The 15,745-nt window shown below is 41.2% G+C and overlaps 1 non-coding gene across 1 annotated transcript; it reads left to right on the top strand.

The window, feature by feature from the left end:
• Positions 1 to 9,928: 9,928 nt before the first annotated feature.
• LOC138706852 (5S ribosomal RNA) lies at positions 9,929 to 10,047 on the top strand. The gene has a single exon (XR_011334099.1). It is a non-coding gene; the product is annotated as a 5S ribosomal RNA (ribosomal RNA).
• Positions 10,048 to 15,745: the final 5,698 nt, after the last annotated feature.

Below are 15,745 nucleotides of genomic sequence, written 5' to 3'. Positions count from 1 at the left end.
TTCGAGAAAACAAAATCTGTTGTACAGTTAAAGGTACTGAAATAGTAAGAAATTTTCTGAAATCCCCACGCGTTTGCAAGTGTAAGTCTCTGTTGTAACCTGTTGATTTACGAGAGACTGCGTGTGCTTCCGTACAGTGTTTCTAAAATGTGCAGTAACGAGTCAGAAATCATTGGAATGTAGTGTAGGTGTGTTTGTTATAACCGGGAATCAATCCGCAGTACTTGACCAATCAACTACGGGAAATATCAGAAAAATTGGCAGGAGTTAGCAAGAAAAACAAAGGTAAAATATCACGTGAACGAGCACCGATACCGAGCACTATGTACAATATACCCTAGAGAAAAAGACAAGAAAACAAAAGTCAACCGCTGCAAGTGTTACGAAGTGGTGTGTGAAACATATAATGAAGAATGTCTGCGGGAAGCGCATCTAGTGAGATAAAGGGTGAAATGGAGGATTCTGCTAAAAATAAAGAAAGGAAGAAAAATGTTTACAGTTAATACAAGTATTGTTTTCTCTTGTGGGTTTATGTTTAGTATAATAGATGTGTGTGTGTGTGTGTGTGTGTGTGTGTGTGTTCATTAAAAATTAGCATATCCTTAATGAATACATCCTAAGTGGTATAAATGAAATTGTATAAACTGCAGGGAATCTTAAAATATGAAAATTGCGATAGTTGTTTTCTTTACAGTCCGACCTTTTTTAATAAACTAGTGTGAGATATGAAGTTTTGCACATTTAAGGGTTGTTAACATGAATGTAAGGAATATATATTATGATATGATATGATATGATTCTCAAATACTCTGTCCTGCTGACCCTTCACATTTCTGTATTCGGGCGAGTGTGTATTCTTCTTCTTCTTCTTCTTCTTCTTCTTCTTATTATTATTATTACTATTACTATAATTATTATTATTATTATTATTATTATTATTATTATTATTATTATTGTGTGAAGAGTTGTATCGGAAGTGCTTTATAGACTAAATTAATAATTTCTATCTTAACTGAAATATTTACATTATATTTCACACAGTATAGTTACAGGTAGCATAAATTCAGATAATGGTTTTTATATGGGAATCTACTTCTTGTGTTTAGAGGCTACATTTATACAGAGTTAATAATTTCTCCCCTATGTAACATATTTCCATGAAATTTTATACGCATCTATGCAAAAACGAATTATGCTCGTGTAATTAGGGAATTAGGGAAAAATTAGTGTTTCTGATAATTTTTAATGTTTTAATAGAAATTATGCTCCTAAAAGATGACTAGCCTGCCATATTTTTCGCAGTTGGTAACAAAATGCTAGATTCATGGATATACTCCATAATTTAGTTGTTCATTATATGTTCAAGAAGTGTTGAATTTTTCTTGGAGAAATTAAGCTCCTTCATCCAGACTCTGAAAAGTGGCTGCTGTCGAATTCGTAAAGCGCCACCAAGAGATGAATATAACATCTAAGTTTGCAGGATGTAGCAGCTAAATTTTAAGCCGTATAGAGTTTAATATTTGATTAATGTGTGGGTAGAAGAATTGAAAGTTAACTCAGGTTTACTTGTAATGCACAGCCTGTTAAATATGTCGTAAAAAAAAAAAAAAAAAAAAAAAACTAGTTGCACAAATCTCAGTAAACGTGCCAATTAAATGAATGCTAACGTATTATAGATTGCTTTTCGCGTATTAAATGAAAGTACACATCTTGTCCTATGACCTCCATAAGGGAAGGTTTAACAATATAAAACAGCCACTGACCCCACGAACAAAAATCAACTGAAGAGCGTGACTTAAAAAAAAAAAAAAAAAAAAAAAAAAAAAAAAAAAAAAAAAAAAAAAAAAACTCATGTTTTGTCCCACCTCTTACTGATATTGATGTTTTGTATGTTGTTGTGCACAATGCCTAGCTTTTGTTTAAGCCTAGATATTACTTAAACTTCGGTTATGATGAAGTTGATTTTCTTACATAGTTTTGCGTTCTGGACAACTGTGCGCCGGCATCTCTCGGAACATCCGAGATCAGGTCCCTATCCCCTCCACCGCAAAGTCAAATAGCGTCTGTCACTTGATTTTGAATATTAAACAAACATACCATCACGGCATTTCCGTTATGGCATCTGGTGTCATCAATAAGCTACAAATAAAGGAAAGAAAGAAAGAAAGAAAGAAAGAAAGAAAGAAAGAAAGAAAGAAAGAAAGAAAGTAGCACAGTCACTGTCCTGAACAAGGTACGCAAGTATTATTTTAATTAATGCGTATCGCCTACCAGCCGCCGAAACTATTCGACAGGAGAGTGAATATCCTACACGGTCCTGTAAAAATGTTCTGAATACACTAAATGACGTGTAATTTTTTTTCTATTATTAGGACAATTGAACGTGTCATTGCTCCTGCGGGTTGCTTTGTTTCACACCACAGAGAATTCAGGTTCTCTACCCCCCGGGATTCTAGAGATAAGAGAGCGATGAGGTTAAAGGAGTAGGCGTTTGTTCGTGTTTTTGTTTTTACTTTAGAAAAATTGCGAAACGTGACGCAATAGCGATAAGTTTTATGAACAAGTTTGCTGAATCGACCAATTGAAGGTAATTTATATTTTGCTAAAGAAGAGAGGAGATTAATGAAATCAGTTATTGTAATAATCGTAGTAGATTGAAGGAATTGTTTGTATTCAAACTCCTTTTGTGAAATAAGCTGCTCGGATGCTTATCAGGGTGACGGTTATAAATGTTATCGTAATACCCACCCGAGGTCACAAAGGTCACAGTCTTCCGCTTGTCCTTTCCTAAGCAGACCACGTCTGTACTATCGAAAATAATGAGTCACAGTTATAGTTTCGTGAAAGTAAAAAATGTTAGATAGGAGACAAGTAGCTACTCTTATACAATCATAATCACATTTTGTATCCAATATAGTATAAACGAGCTACATGTAAGTACTGTGTAAAGTTTCATTAAAACAATATATTATATATGAGACAAGTCACTAATTTTTGTCAAAACGCATCGTCTATAAAGGGGTAGTTTCTCCTCTTATACAGTAGTGACTATAGTGCGAAGTTTCATGGAAATATGTCACATTTTTAGTCCAGCTAGATTTGCTTTCTGGACCACTTTGAGCCTTGGCGCTTGTGATCGGTCGGACGGAGGATCACTCGTCCCGGCGGCGTTAACCCTTAATTTGGTAAATATATATAATGTGCAATATTATAGAACTGTGAAATTTTTTTTTAATTTTCCTAAGAAACTTTGTTATCCATCGTTCTATTAAAAAATTGTTTATTAACCTATAGGATACATTGCGATATTTGTCAAACAGGCTGTGGGAAAATGCTGATACGGTGAGGAATGGAAAGGGAGAAACCATTTATATTATTGAGGTGACCTTGAACTGAGGGTAGTAGGAACGAGACCTGGAGTACGGTACAACCGGCTCTTCCGAGAAATAACTAGTGGCCCTGAAAAGGGCCTTTTTGCGGGCAGGAGTACCTTTGTTAATTCAAGCCCTCTCGCCGCGGATGCGCCTAGCCAGCTGAATATCCTTGGGCATAATGGTCACGCGCTTGGCGTGGATGGCGCAAAGGTTGGTATCCTCGAAGAGACCGACGAGGTATGCCTCGCTTGCCTCCTGCAAGGCCATTACGGCTGAGCTCTGGAAACGGAGGTCGGTTTTGAAATCCTGAGCGATTTCACGCACCAAGCGCTGGAAAGGCAGCTTGCGGATGAGGAGCTCGGTGCTCTTCTGGTAACGACGGATCTCGCGAAGAGCAACTGTACCAGGTCGGTATCGATGGGGTTTCTTCACGCCTCCAGTAGCCGGTGCGCTCTTCCTAGCGGCCTTCGTTGCCAGCTGCTTTCGTGGAGCCTTGCCTCCCGTGGACTTACGCGCAGTTTGCTTCGTACGTGCCATCGCTTACTCCTTCGTCCTCGCAACCCAAGTTGACGCAATACAGTCGCGCCCGCTGCCCCCAAGAGGGGTATTTATGTCTTCGCCCGTTGAGAAGCCACGCCCCTTCCGTAATGTGATTGGTCCGCGGGTTTTAGTATATAAACCAAAAAATGACCCGCCGTCGAGATCACTTTTAACCTTCGTCACACGAGCAACATGACTGGACGCGGCAAGGGAGGCAAGGGTCTTGGCAAAGGTGGAGCGAAGCGCCACAGGAAGGTTCTCCGAGATAATATTCAGGGCATCACGAAGCCGGCCATTCGTCGTCTCGCCCGACGTGGAGGCGTAAAGCGTATCTCCGGCCTCATCTACGAGGAGACGAGAGGTGTTCTCAAGGTCTTTCTGGAGAACGTAATCCGTGACGCTGTAACATACACCGAGCACGCGAAGCGGAAGACAGTCACGGCCATGGACGTGGTATACGCCTTGAAGAGGCAGGGGAGGACTCTCTACGGGTTCGGCGGTTAGACTGCCTACACACGTCTGCTGCCGAATCCGTCGGCAAAACGGCCCTTTTCAGGGCCATAAAATCCGTCTAAAAAGGGCAGTAGTTGTCGAGATTAATTTAATTCACCTTTACTGTGTGACCACTAGCTCAACAGGCCAGTGCGGAAAACAGAACTTATTTCGTAGGGGCACTTCAGTATCAGCAAAAGACGTTGTAAGAAATGCCTCTCCGTTTTTCAAATGGGTCTGACCCCAACGCTTGGTATATCAAGTGGAAAGACCGGATTCCTCTGTGAAGCCTTGCTCCTCGGATTATGTTACCTGTTACTGTAAACTTCTGTAAGTCAATAATCACTGTCCGAAGAATTGGTGGGTAATATGACAACGCAGGTAGGCAATGCTCACCAGACCGTAACAAGGAACCGAGGGGATTGACACATACTGAACATCACATCACCACGTTTTTGCAATGCCAACTTTTAGGTCATAGGAATCCAGTGTGGTAAACACTGGGGAGAAGAGGTACACATCGCATGTCAGAACACAGGACTTCGTCCTGTCAGACAACTTCCACGTATAGCTTGCGTCATTTCGGTTCGAACGAAACGACAGAGAGAGGGGAAATTCGAACGCAAATTGTCAAAGCCTTCGATTCCTACGAGAAGGTCATGTCATCATCTCAGTATTGGGGTTCCTGCGCGTGCGGCCAATATGTGCACCAACAAACAAACGCATTAGGAACTCTATTATAACGCCGTAAGTTGTTCACCAGTTATCGATTTCTTATTCAAAATTAGTTTCATTCGTAGTATGTAGTAAAGTAAACTAGTATATTCAAACGTATATGTCTAAAACCACGATGGGCACCAAAGAAGGGGACTTGTGATTATTTTCACGATAATCTCCATTACTCTAATATGATAGAAATATATTACATAAATTTCGAAGCCAACTATGTACCTTGGCATCATCATCTAATTTAACTCGTATTGTGTTAAATTATATAATAATAATGAAACCTTTCTATATGCATCAGTATAATGTGTTATCACACAATAGCCTAGTAAATGTACAACGGTTTCAAGTACTTCAGTGCGAACCTGGGACAACGACATCGTTCAGAGCACAAAATTACAGAATGATGATATTAAATCAGCCCACCGGTATAGAGAGAGAGAGAAAGTTGACACGCGTAATGAAATTACATTACGAAGCCGTGAGAGAGGATTAACAATACTGGCTATTTCTGACTTTTGTGAGGTTAGTGGGGCCCTTAAAAGGGCCGTTTTACGGAGAAGGGGCTTAAGCCTTCTTCTCGGTTTTCTTCGGGAGGAGAACCGCCTGGATGTTGGGCAACACACCACCCTGGGCGATGGTGACGCCGGACAGGAGTTTGTTCAGCTCCTCGTCGTTGCGAATGGCGAGCTGTAAGTGACGAGGAATGATCCTAGTCTTCTTGTTGTCACGAGCTGCGTTGCCAGCCAACTCGAGAACTTCGGCCGCCAGGTACTCCATCACCGCGGCCAGGTAGACTGGCGCACCGGCACCAACTCGCTCTGCGTAATTGCCCTTACGCAAAAGACGGTGGATACGGCCTACCGGGAACTGCAACCCAGCACGGCTGGATCGAGACTTTGACTTTCCCTTCACCTTGCCTCCCTTTCCACGACCCGACATGATGCTACTCCTACTTGCAGCTGTTTAACTACAAGAACGACGCCTCGCCCAAAATGATGCAGGGCCCGAAAACGAACGAAACGAATGAATGGGGACGAAGAAAGAATGAATGATGTTTAAAATGGCAGGCAGGGTAAGCATCCCATGCCTCCATTGGTTCCTCGACAAGCAATTCGCTAACTTTAGATCGAGGTACCCAGCTATAAGCCGTTTGCCCTCTCATCTAACAGTAGTGTATTTCCCCTGTGAATGATTTTATGAACATGTATACGCTATCAGTTAAATTGTGAATGAAATGAATGAAGTGAAGTGAGCACCATGCCTCGCAGATGTTAATGAGAGGTGGAGAGTCCAGTGCTCTGGTCAGTTCTGTCCTAGTCACGTTTTTGTAGTGGCGCTAGGGAAACTCGTAACCTATTACCAACAAAGTGGTGGGCTACTCGTTTCCGTAGAAGCCGTCTGGCTGCCTGGTTGGCTGTGGCAAGTGTCGTGTGTCGTTTCGTAGGGTTTGTGTCAGTAGTGAGTAAAGAAATAGTGAATGTCACTATTTCGTCCTGTAGTCTGTTTAGTTGCCGGTCAATGTAGGATTCTATTTTCTGCATAGCAGAACGTAGAACCCCCTCGACCAGCTGTTCCGTAGTTGTTTTTTCTGTCTGTGGATCGTCTGTAGTGTTTGTCTTGGTTGTCGTTGTCTTAGCTGCATCCGCATAAGACAATTCGGGTTTGGGAAGTGTTGGGTAGAAAACGGACTGTGATGGTTTGGGTATAGGTTTCGGTATTGGTTTGTGGGTGTCTATGGGGACGTGCGTGGGATCGGTGGAGGTTATGAGATTAGTCCTTGGATATTTTGGACAGCGAGCTTGGCCCGTATAATGGGTGTCGCTGTTGCACGTGGCGCAATACCTAATCTGGGATAGGCGGTTGTGGTTGCACAGGTCGGGATTTTTGCCGCACTTAAAACAAGTCTTGGGCTTGTCGCAGTTTGTCCTTGTATGGCCGTATTGTGCACAGTTAAGGCACGGTCGGTGGAAGATTGTCTCGTGTGATGGCTCTACTCTGTAGTACCGTCCTGCAAGTTTAATTCCTTCTAGTAATTTGTCTGCTGTGGTGATGTCATTTGTGAAAATTCTAACTAAGTTGGTGGGTTTGTCTGTCTGTGCGGAGATAATTCTCTTAATGCGTGTGATGCCTGGATGTGTTACAGCCAGGATCTGCATTAGTTCGTCCTCAGAGATCAGCGTGTCGACATTTTTCATGACGACACTGATCTCTTTATTTCGGGTCTGTTTCTGTCTTGATTCACTAGGCGTAATGTTGATTTCTGCGGACGGACCGAAGTTGTACAGGGGAATTGCCCTAGCGAACTTCTCCGCGTCGTCAATCGTGGCGAATGTGAGTGTAGTTGTCTTGGTAGTGTGTGCCCAGAACTGTCGTGGAGTTTGAATGTCGAGTCGGTACTGTTTCATTAGTCGCTCTATGTGTAGTGGGTTGTTGCCGTTTTTTGTGTGGTTCAGAATTTTCAGTACTGTCCTTGTCTTGGGTACTTGTGCGGTGTTAGGAGGAGTGGGAGAAGTGGGGCTTGCCGGAGTCGAACCGGATACTTTTGTGGGGATTGGTTTGCGCCTGTTGGACCGCTTCCCTTCTGAGGATTCGTGAGACGACGCCTCAGAGCTGGGAGGTGGTCCGTTGGGAGACTTCTCTGCTGTGGGTTTAGGGACAGGAGACCTCTCTGCTCTAGGTTTTGGAGCCGGCCCTTCTGAGGGCCCCTCTTGTGGAATGGAAGTAACCTCTGCCTCTTCCTCAGAAGAAGAAGAAGATTCACTGTCCAATAGAGAGGGGGGTGGGGTGGAGGAGGGATGGGATGGGTGGCCTGGTAGTTCCCAAGGTCCGAGGAGAGTGGCGGTTGGTGGAGTTTGGTATCGGGCGTGCTTCCCGAATTGTCGTGGATGCATTAAAGTCATCTGCCGTAAGTTTTCTCGGGAGGAAAAAACGTAGGCTCTCGTGGTTTTGTTTAAAGTCAAGGTCGTTGTGGGTTTCCGTGGAGTCACTGCGTCCAGTAGGTCGGGGTCAGCGTTTGTGATCACTACTGCTCTATTAGCAGTGATCGGTGCCATGGTCTTTAGTGTATGTAAGTCGTCGATCGTCTTGGTTGGTGAAGCGCTGGACTTACCAAATGATGATGGTTGTGGTGGTGATGTTGCTTCCGGAGAGACAGGTTTTGCGGCGGCCGTCGGTTTCACCGTCTTCCGCTTCCCCGGTGGCTGGCCTCCGTCCGGCCGAGACTTGTCGACACAAGGCGGCGGCCGGCTCCCGCTGTTCATCTTCGTTGGTTGTAAGCTGGCGACTTTTACCAGTGAGTGTCTTGCTAGATTCAGCTCCCTCTTGATCCTGATCTGATCTGATCTGATGATTGATGATCTGATCTGATGATCGATGCAGGGCCCGACGGTAACCTTCACTTTTACGCCAACGTCAATAATCGACAGCGGACCAATCGTAAAGTCACAAACGTTTGCGCTGTTTCTATTGGCTCGCACTGGGAAGGCAGTACGGCATTGTCCCTGCGACTTAAATATTTTTCTCCCTCCGGGCTCATCATCAGACGAGCACCATGCCCCCCAAAGCTTCCGGAAAGGCTGCCAAGAAGGCCGGCAAGGCCCAGAAGAATATTTCGAAGGGCGATAAGAAGAAGAAGCGCAAGAGGAAGGAGAGCTACGCCATTTACATCTACAAGGTTCTGAAACAAGTTCACCCAGACACGGGAATCAGTTCAAAGGCTATGAGCATCATGAACAGCTTCGTTAACGACATCTTCGAGCGCATCGCCGCGGAAGCTTCGCGGCTCGCGCATTACAACAAGCGGTCGACCATCACCAGTCGGGAGATCCAGACAGCCGTCCGTCTCCTGCTACCCGGTGAGCTGGCCAAGCACGCCGTCAGTGAAGGGACCAAGGCCGTCACAAAATACACTAGTTCCAAGTAAGCGGGAGTGCTTGCTAGGGAATCAGCAACCGGCCCTTTTAAGGGCCACAAGTTATTCATAACAGAGTAGATGAATGAAGAACAACAGCGTTTCCCACCGAGTGAAAATTTAAATAATCACCCCGATAACACTTCTAGGATAGATAATACATTATAGGCAGTCCATGGGAGACTTGGATCCACGAGGCAAATTCGTTTCCTTAATAGTTTCGTACGACTTATATGAGAGCGCGGTGTCATTCCTACTCACTTGGCAGCATTAATTGTTGAGGGAAAACAACTTAGAAGGTAACTTGTCGACCGCGGTCATAATCCTTCCGCAGGCCACTACTGAGAATCTGTGGACATACGGGTAATCTATCTTTATTGAAACTCGGGTTCATAACATACGACTGATACTTTATATATCTGTCACGTAATCCATCAAGAGACAAATGTCCCCCCCCCCCCTAGTCAGTAGCGAGCTTCAGTCCATTCGTAGTAGCCGCCGGTGCAAGAAGTGAATTGAAGTTTGTGTGAAGTTCCGTAGTATGGCATGAAAATGATGTCGAAAATCCGACTACAGTTCCACAACCATGTGGTTGAAAGGAGGCTCCGCTGTTGAACAACAATCCACCTGTGGCTTAACTTAGAATGCCGACTAGCTGTTTTATTAATCCCGTGTCAATCCAGCAGTGTGTGACGTTGAAACGTAACCAAACTGCCGTTGATAGATAGATTTATCATCTATCCCAATGACATCCAACGAGCTTGGTAATTTAGGTACAGAGTCTAAGCAGGCAGTTTACGTGTGTGTGTGAGCGAGTGCAGGTTTTATCGAGTGCACCCCAATCCCATCGTCCTCAAGTGCCTACAGATTACGCAGTTTCATCGGCAACGGCCATACCATGTTGAAAATACCGGTTCTCGTCCGATCACCGAAGTCAAGCAACATTGGGCGTGGTCAGTACTTGGATGGGTGACCGCTTGGGAACACCACGTGCCGTTGGCGATTTTTTTTTTTACGTCACTATTTCCAGCGTGTTCTAATAAGACTTATGGGATATTATGTTCCCTTCCCTATTCCAGCTATAGCTTGGATGATGACGCCGCTGCATAATTGTAGAGTAATTGATAATTCTTAAGTACTTGCAGCTCCGTATTGAAACTTATGACTGGTAGCATATTCATATGAGACGGTTCACTTCTCTGCGTTTTCTCGAAGAAGGGAATATGTATTCAGGGGATTGTGAACGTACCTCGCGCTCTCCCTAGAAGTTAGAGACATTTTAGGTAAAGAATGTAATATACTGTACATATATGGCTAATTAAAATCCCATTAGTTACTACATTTCAGTGGGTAGTACAAATTCCATAATGAAAATATCTCTGTCCTAGTAGTTGTATCCTTTAAAGAAGCTCGTTGTTTTCCCATGATGAAGGGCAGAACTTGGTCGGTAGAAATTTAAACAGACTGCATTATCAGACCAGGCGTTATTTCAATATCAGCGTTTAGTTTAGGAAATATAGCAATAGCGGAGTTGGGAGAAGTAGTTATAGCATGTACAGTAAGTATAAACAGTTCGCTGTACTGTACAGTGAATATAAATATTTGAATGTACGATGGCAAAACATCAGACATACAGTACGTAGCTCACATATCTTTAAAAATAAATAAATAAATAAATAAATAAAAATAAAGAAGACATTCTGAGGAGTGAGTGGAAAGTGCATATTATAATGAATATTTTTAACTCTCAGTTGACATTGAGAGAGAAAGCCATGCATCGGGGAACCGGTGACTGTTTTTGCGTTACCTTCTGCTATTGGCGTTGTTGGTTAGTAACGAATGAAAGGGGTAGGACGCGGAATCAAATGTCAAAAAACGATAGGGAAATAATAGTAACTGGTTGTATTTCGATCGAGCTCGGCGTGCTGATTCACCAGTGGGGTGTTTCACAAAGTTTACAATCTTTGGAAATTGTGAACTCTGTTTGTAAACTTCTGTTTCACAATCTTTGTTTGTAAAGGTGGACTGTACAAAGGAAATCAAATCTTTACGAATGAAATTTTGCGCTCTTTACAAGTGATATGTTTGTTTCACAACGAAGGAGTAATTTTACAAACGTGTAAACTAAACTTTACTAGTGAAGTTAGCACATTTTCTACAGTAGCCCTGTTGAAATAGCTTCTAATTGTGAATGAAAAAAATAAACACATATGTATAAAATCAATTTTATAGTAACAGGGTACCATTAAGAATTACACTGAAGCAGTTGTGATGTTATTGAGTAGTTCTAGCGACTCAGACGAAGATTTTGCATTTAGGCCTAACGTAGAATTTTCCGGCCACGTTCGTATCATTGTACGAATATTAATGAAAGGTTTCGAATGAATCCCGCGCTATACTTCAGAATACCGCGTTAGTTCTTATATACGAGGAACGTATTTAATAAATACTCGCACTTAAAGAAGAAAAACTTTGCACCGAAAACCAATCACTTAATAATGCAATGTCGGCATTACTTACGCAGTATTCTGAAGTCGTTCCGAATCCCATTTCGCTGTAATCTCTCCTACAAGATATGGGACATCACATGCAACATCTGAAAGGGAAAAGTGGTGCCCTAACCTCAAAGCGAGAACTGCATTGGTTGCATAGTAGCTCTCAGTTCCCTGCGTTAGCAGATAAGAACGGAATTTATAAGATTACAGTGTGCAAAAGTTCACACATGGTAGTTGATGTTGTTACAAGATTGAAAAAACTCGAGGCGGGTTATTGATCACCGAATGTGCTTACTCGGGCAAAGGATTTTTATGCTCCTCCTGCTGGGTTCCCTAATGTTGGCGAGGTTATGGATGAAACAATAAAATATACTGATGGACCAGCAGAGAGCGAAGTTGATTTTAATGGATGGACATGTTAGCTGCTCTATCAACTGCATATAACTACGTGGGTCAAATCCATTATTTATCAATTATTTGAATGAATTTCGCGCTAACTTTCGTCAGTTAAGTCGTAGGCTAATTAATGCATTGGTATGCTCGACCAATTGCATGCCGCGAAACTCCGTTGTCGCCGATGTAGCAAAATCTAAATAAAATATATATAAAAAAATATAAACATGTCCATCGATAGTTCTAAAATTACAGCTACTTTACCTCTGATCCTTAGTGATTTTTGTAAACTGTCGTTGGCGATTTTGTTCAACCAATTATGCGTATTTGTAAGTTTGTTTCGCCGATTTTGTAAAGTTCGTTAAAACATACAAGTGAATAAGATTGCATTGTGAAACACAGTTAACAAGCATATGTAATATTTCCGTTGTTAATTGTATATTGTTAATTTGTAATTTGTTAGCGTTGTGAAACATGCCCCCATTTACCTTTAGAGGTAATATCTACATTAATATTTAGTTAAAATTTAAAGAAATTTTAAACGAATGGAAGCTGCATTTTAATTCACCCCAAATTACTATGTTCCCTTTCAGATTATCAGCTGTTGTTGTTGTTGTTGTTGTATTGTAAGTTCTCACTTATTGTTAGCTAGCCGTACCCGTTCGCTCCGCTCCACCTGTTAGAAATAAATATAAAGTAATTACATAATTAAAATAGGACGTCTGATCCAGGGAACAACTTTTACAACAGCGCAAGATAATCTGCTTCGCATATTACCCAATTTTTTTTTAGCACTGCATTTATTGCATATATATTTTATGTATTTTAACACGATTCAATTGAGCATAGTTAAAATATGAATTATTAAAATAATGGATTGCCAAGCTAAAGTACTATTACTGCATACTAAATCAATACACTCTCGTTGTTCGTTAATTCTCTGAGATTAAAATGCGTGTACATAAATATTATTTTAAGAAATACAGAAAACGAATGTACAAAATAGCCTATCAAATTTTCTGTGCATAAGAAGCTATTTTAATCTTACCTGTCCTCGATTTACTCAGACGTTACTGTAATAACATTATAGCATTATGTCCATCTAGAGAAACTACAGTTTCCAATGGTGAAATAATAACTAATTATACAAATCAGTTAATTTACGAGCTTGTGATATTACTTCATACAAACACAGAAACATTCCCTGTAGGCTATGTTTAATAGCTTTCGATTGTTTGTTGATGTCCAAGGCCCCTGTTTCGATTGTTGTTGTCCAAGGCCCCTTATAGACGAAGTCATTTGTTCTTAATTCATTGCACCGTCTTAGATAGCGTTATTTTAATTTTAAAACTCATTTATCTCATTAAATATCAGTCCTATCAAAATGTTGTAAAAAAATAAAACTTAACGGAAATCATTTTTAAAGGAACATCTGTTATGTAACATTTTTTCTCAAATATCAATAATAAGCGAGATATTTCGATTTATTTAATTCAGGCCCCCTTATAACTCCCCTTTTAAATAATGTATTTCGAATGCCATATAGCCTAAAATCTAAGTTACAACAAACTTAATTTATATTCCAGTTTTCATATAAATCGGTTCAGCCATTATCGCGTGAAAAGGTAACAAACATACAGACAGACATACAAACAAAAATTTCAAAAATGCGATTTTCGGTTTCAGGGTGGTTAATTATATATGTTAGGACCAATTACTTTTGGAAAATCGAAACTTACCAGAAAAATTTCGGCTACAGATTTATTATTAGTATAGATAGTACGAGATACGACCGCAATTTTGTACGACTAGTGTAATGAAGGAATGCAAAAAATTATTTTGGAACTTTGCAATGTTAGTCTATCATTAAAATAAAATTAAATCTTAATTCGTCCCTTTTGCAGGAGTCTTCTTCATCCAGTATGTTGTTGGCTGATATGGAGGAGGAGGGGGGGGGGACATGCTCTAAAGGGATTAAATTTGCTTAGCAAATCGATATGGTGACTAACGCTTGCAATGCGTCATAGCTATAATTGTACTGCGCGGTAATTTCAGAGTAATAAGAGTTCAGTTCAGGGATCTGCTAATTTCTTCATATTGTGTTCGGCAATGGAATAGTACCGCAGTAGCATTAAGAGGTTTTTATAATTTGAACTGATATGTGCAGGTATATTGACCCCCCCCCCCTCCCACCGCTGGCCGACGCGGACTGCAATGACAACAGTAAGCCACACGTCATACGTAAGCCTTTCTTCTTCTTCATCTTTGCTCGCCTGGCAAATACAGTCTTGGATTTCACATATTCAATTTTTCACAGTCCCAACTCCCTTGCATGGACGTGTTTTCACGTACCTTTAAAGTTTCTCCTCTCATTCATTCAGTCTATTCGCAAGCCTGAGGGTTTTCCGTGGTTTTCCCTAAGGAGCTAAGACAAATGTAGGGATGAGCCCAGAAAGAAAAGGGCATTCACTTCCTTAGACCCTGGTAACTGCTCTTTTTAGAGGAAGGAGGAGGAGAAAGAAACCCCCCCACCCCCACCGACGTGGACTGCAATGACAACAGTAAGCAACACGTTATATGTAAAGCCTTTATTATTATTATTATTATTATTATTATTATTATTATTTACAATGGGACTAAAGGTGGTGTAGATACACTATGTCAAATGTGCCACAATCTTTCCTGCAATAGAAAGACGAGGCGCTGGCCACTAGCAATATTTTACAACATGCTAAATATTGCAAGTATAAATTCATGGATAATTTATAGTTAGAAGAACTCAGAAAACAATATCAAGAAAACAATTCATTTTCCAATTGTGTGAAGAGCTGACAAAACCGTGGATGCAGCACCGCTTTGCACGTCCTACTTTACACCGATCTCTGCGGGCAACAATTGAAGAACATCTGAACATTGCTGTGCAACAACAATGCCAGGTAATGCAGCCAGATGGTGAACGTACTGTTTGCTATAAATGTCCTGCAAAGAAGAGGAGAATGATGACAACATTTTGTGGACTTTGCAAAAAGGGGTTCTGCAGAGAACATCGCGCTGTTGTTTGCACTAATTGTAAATAGGACAATAACATGAACGTAAAGACTTTATGACAAACTTAAAATTAAATGAACACTAATGGCTACGAAAAGTGTAAAAGTTGTTAAATGTGTGATATTGAGTTGATTTCAGTTAATTAAAATGTGAGTAGTAAAAATTACGAATGCTTACCTTTAACATGAGTACAGTGATGATTACCTGTCTAGGGTTAAGTAGTCGCGTGGTGAGTTTAGGAATTCCCAGACCACCTCTAAGATTGTTTAAAATAAAGGTATTGTAATCGTACGTTTCTGTCTTTTGTCAATAGTAACGTTGACCTTTCTTTTTCGAGAAAACAAAATCTGTTGTACAGTTAAAGGTACTGAAATAGTAAGAAATTTTCTGAAATCCCCACGCGTTTGCAAGTGTAAGTCTCTGTTGTAACCTGTTGATTTACGAGAGACTGCGTGTGCTTCCGTACAGTGTTTCTAAAATGTGCAGTAACGAGTCAGAAATCATTGGAATGTAGTGTAGGTGTGTTTGTTATAACCGGGAATCAATCCGCAGTACTTGACCAATCAACTACGGGAAATATCAGAAAAATTGGCAGGAGTTAGCAAGAAAAACAAAGGTAAAATATCACGTGAACGAGCACCGATACCGAGCACTATGTACAATATACCCTAGAGAAAAAGACAAGAAAACAAAAGTCAACCGCTGCAAGTGTTACGAAGTGGTGTGTGAAACATATAATGAAGAATGTCTGCGGGAAGCGCATC

The sequence above is a fragment of the Periplaneta americana genome, chromosome 9, assembly GCF_040183065.1.
Source record: "Periplaneta americana isolate PAMFEO1 chromosome 9, P.americana_PAMFEO1_priV1, whole genome shotgun sequence".
Lineage (NCBI taxonomy): Eukaryota > Metazoa > Arthropoda > Insecta > Blattodea > Blattidae > Periplaneta > Periplaneta americana.
Note: the sequence above shows the minus strand (reverse complement) of the source record. Positions and strands in the feature narration are given on the sequence as shown.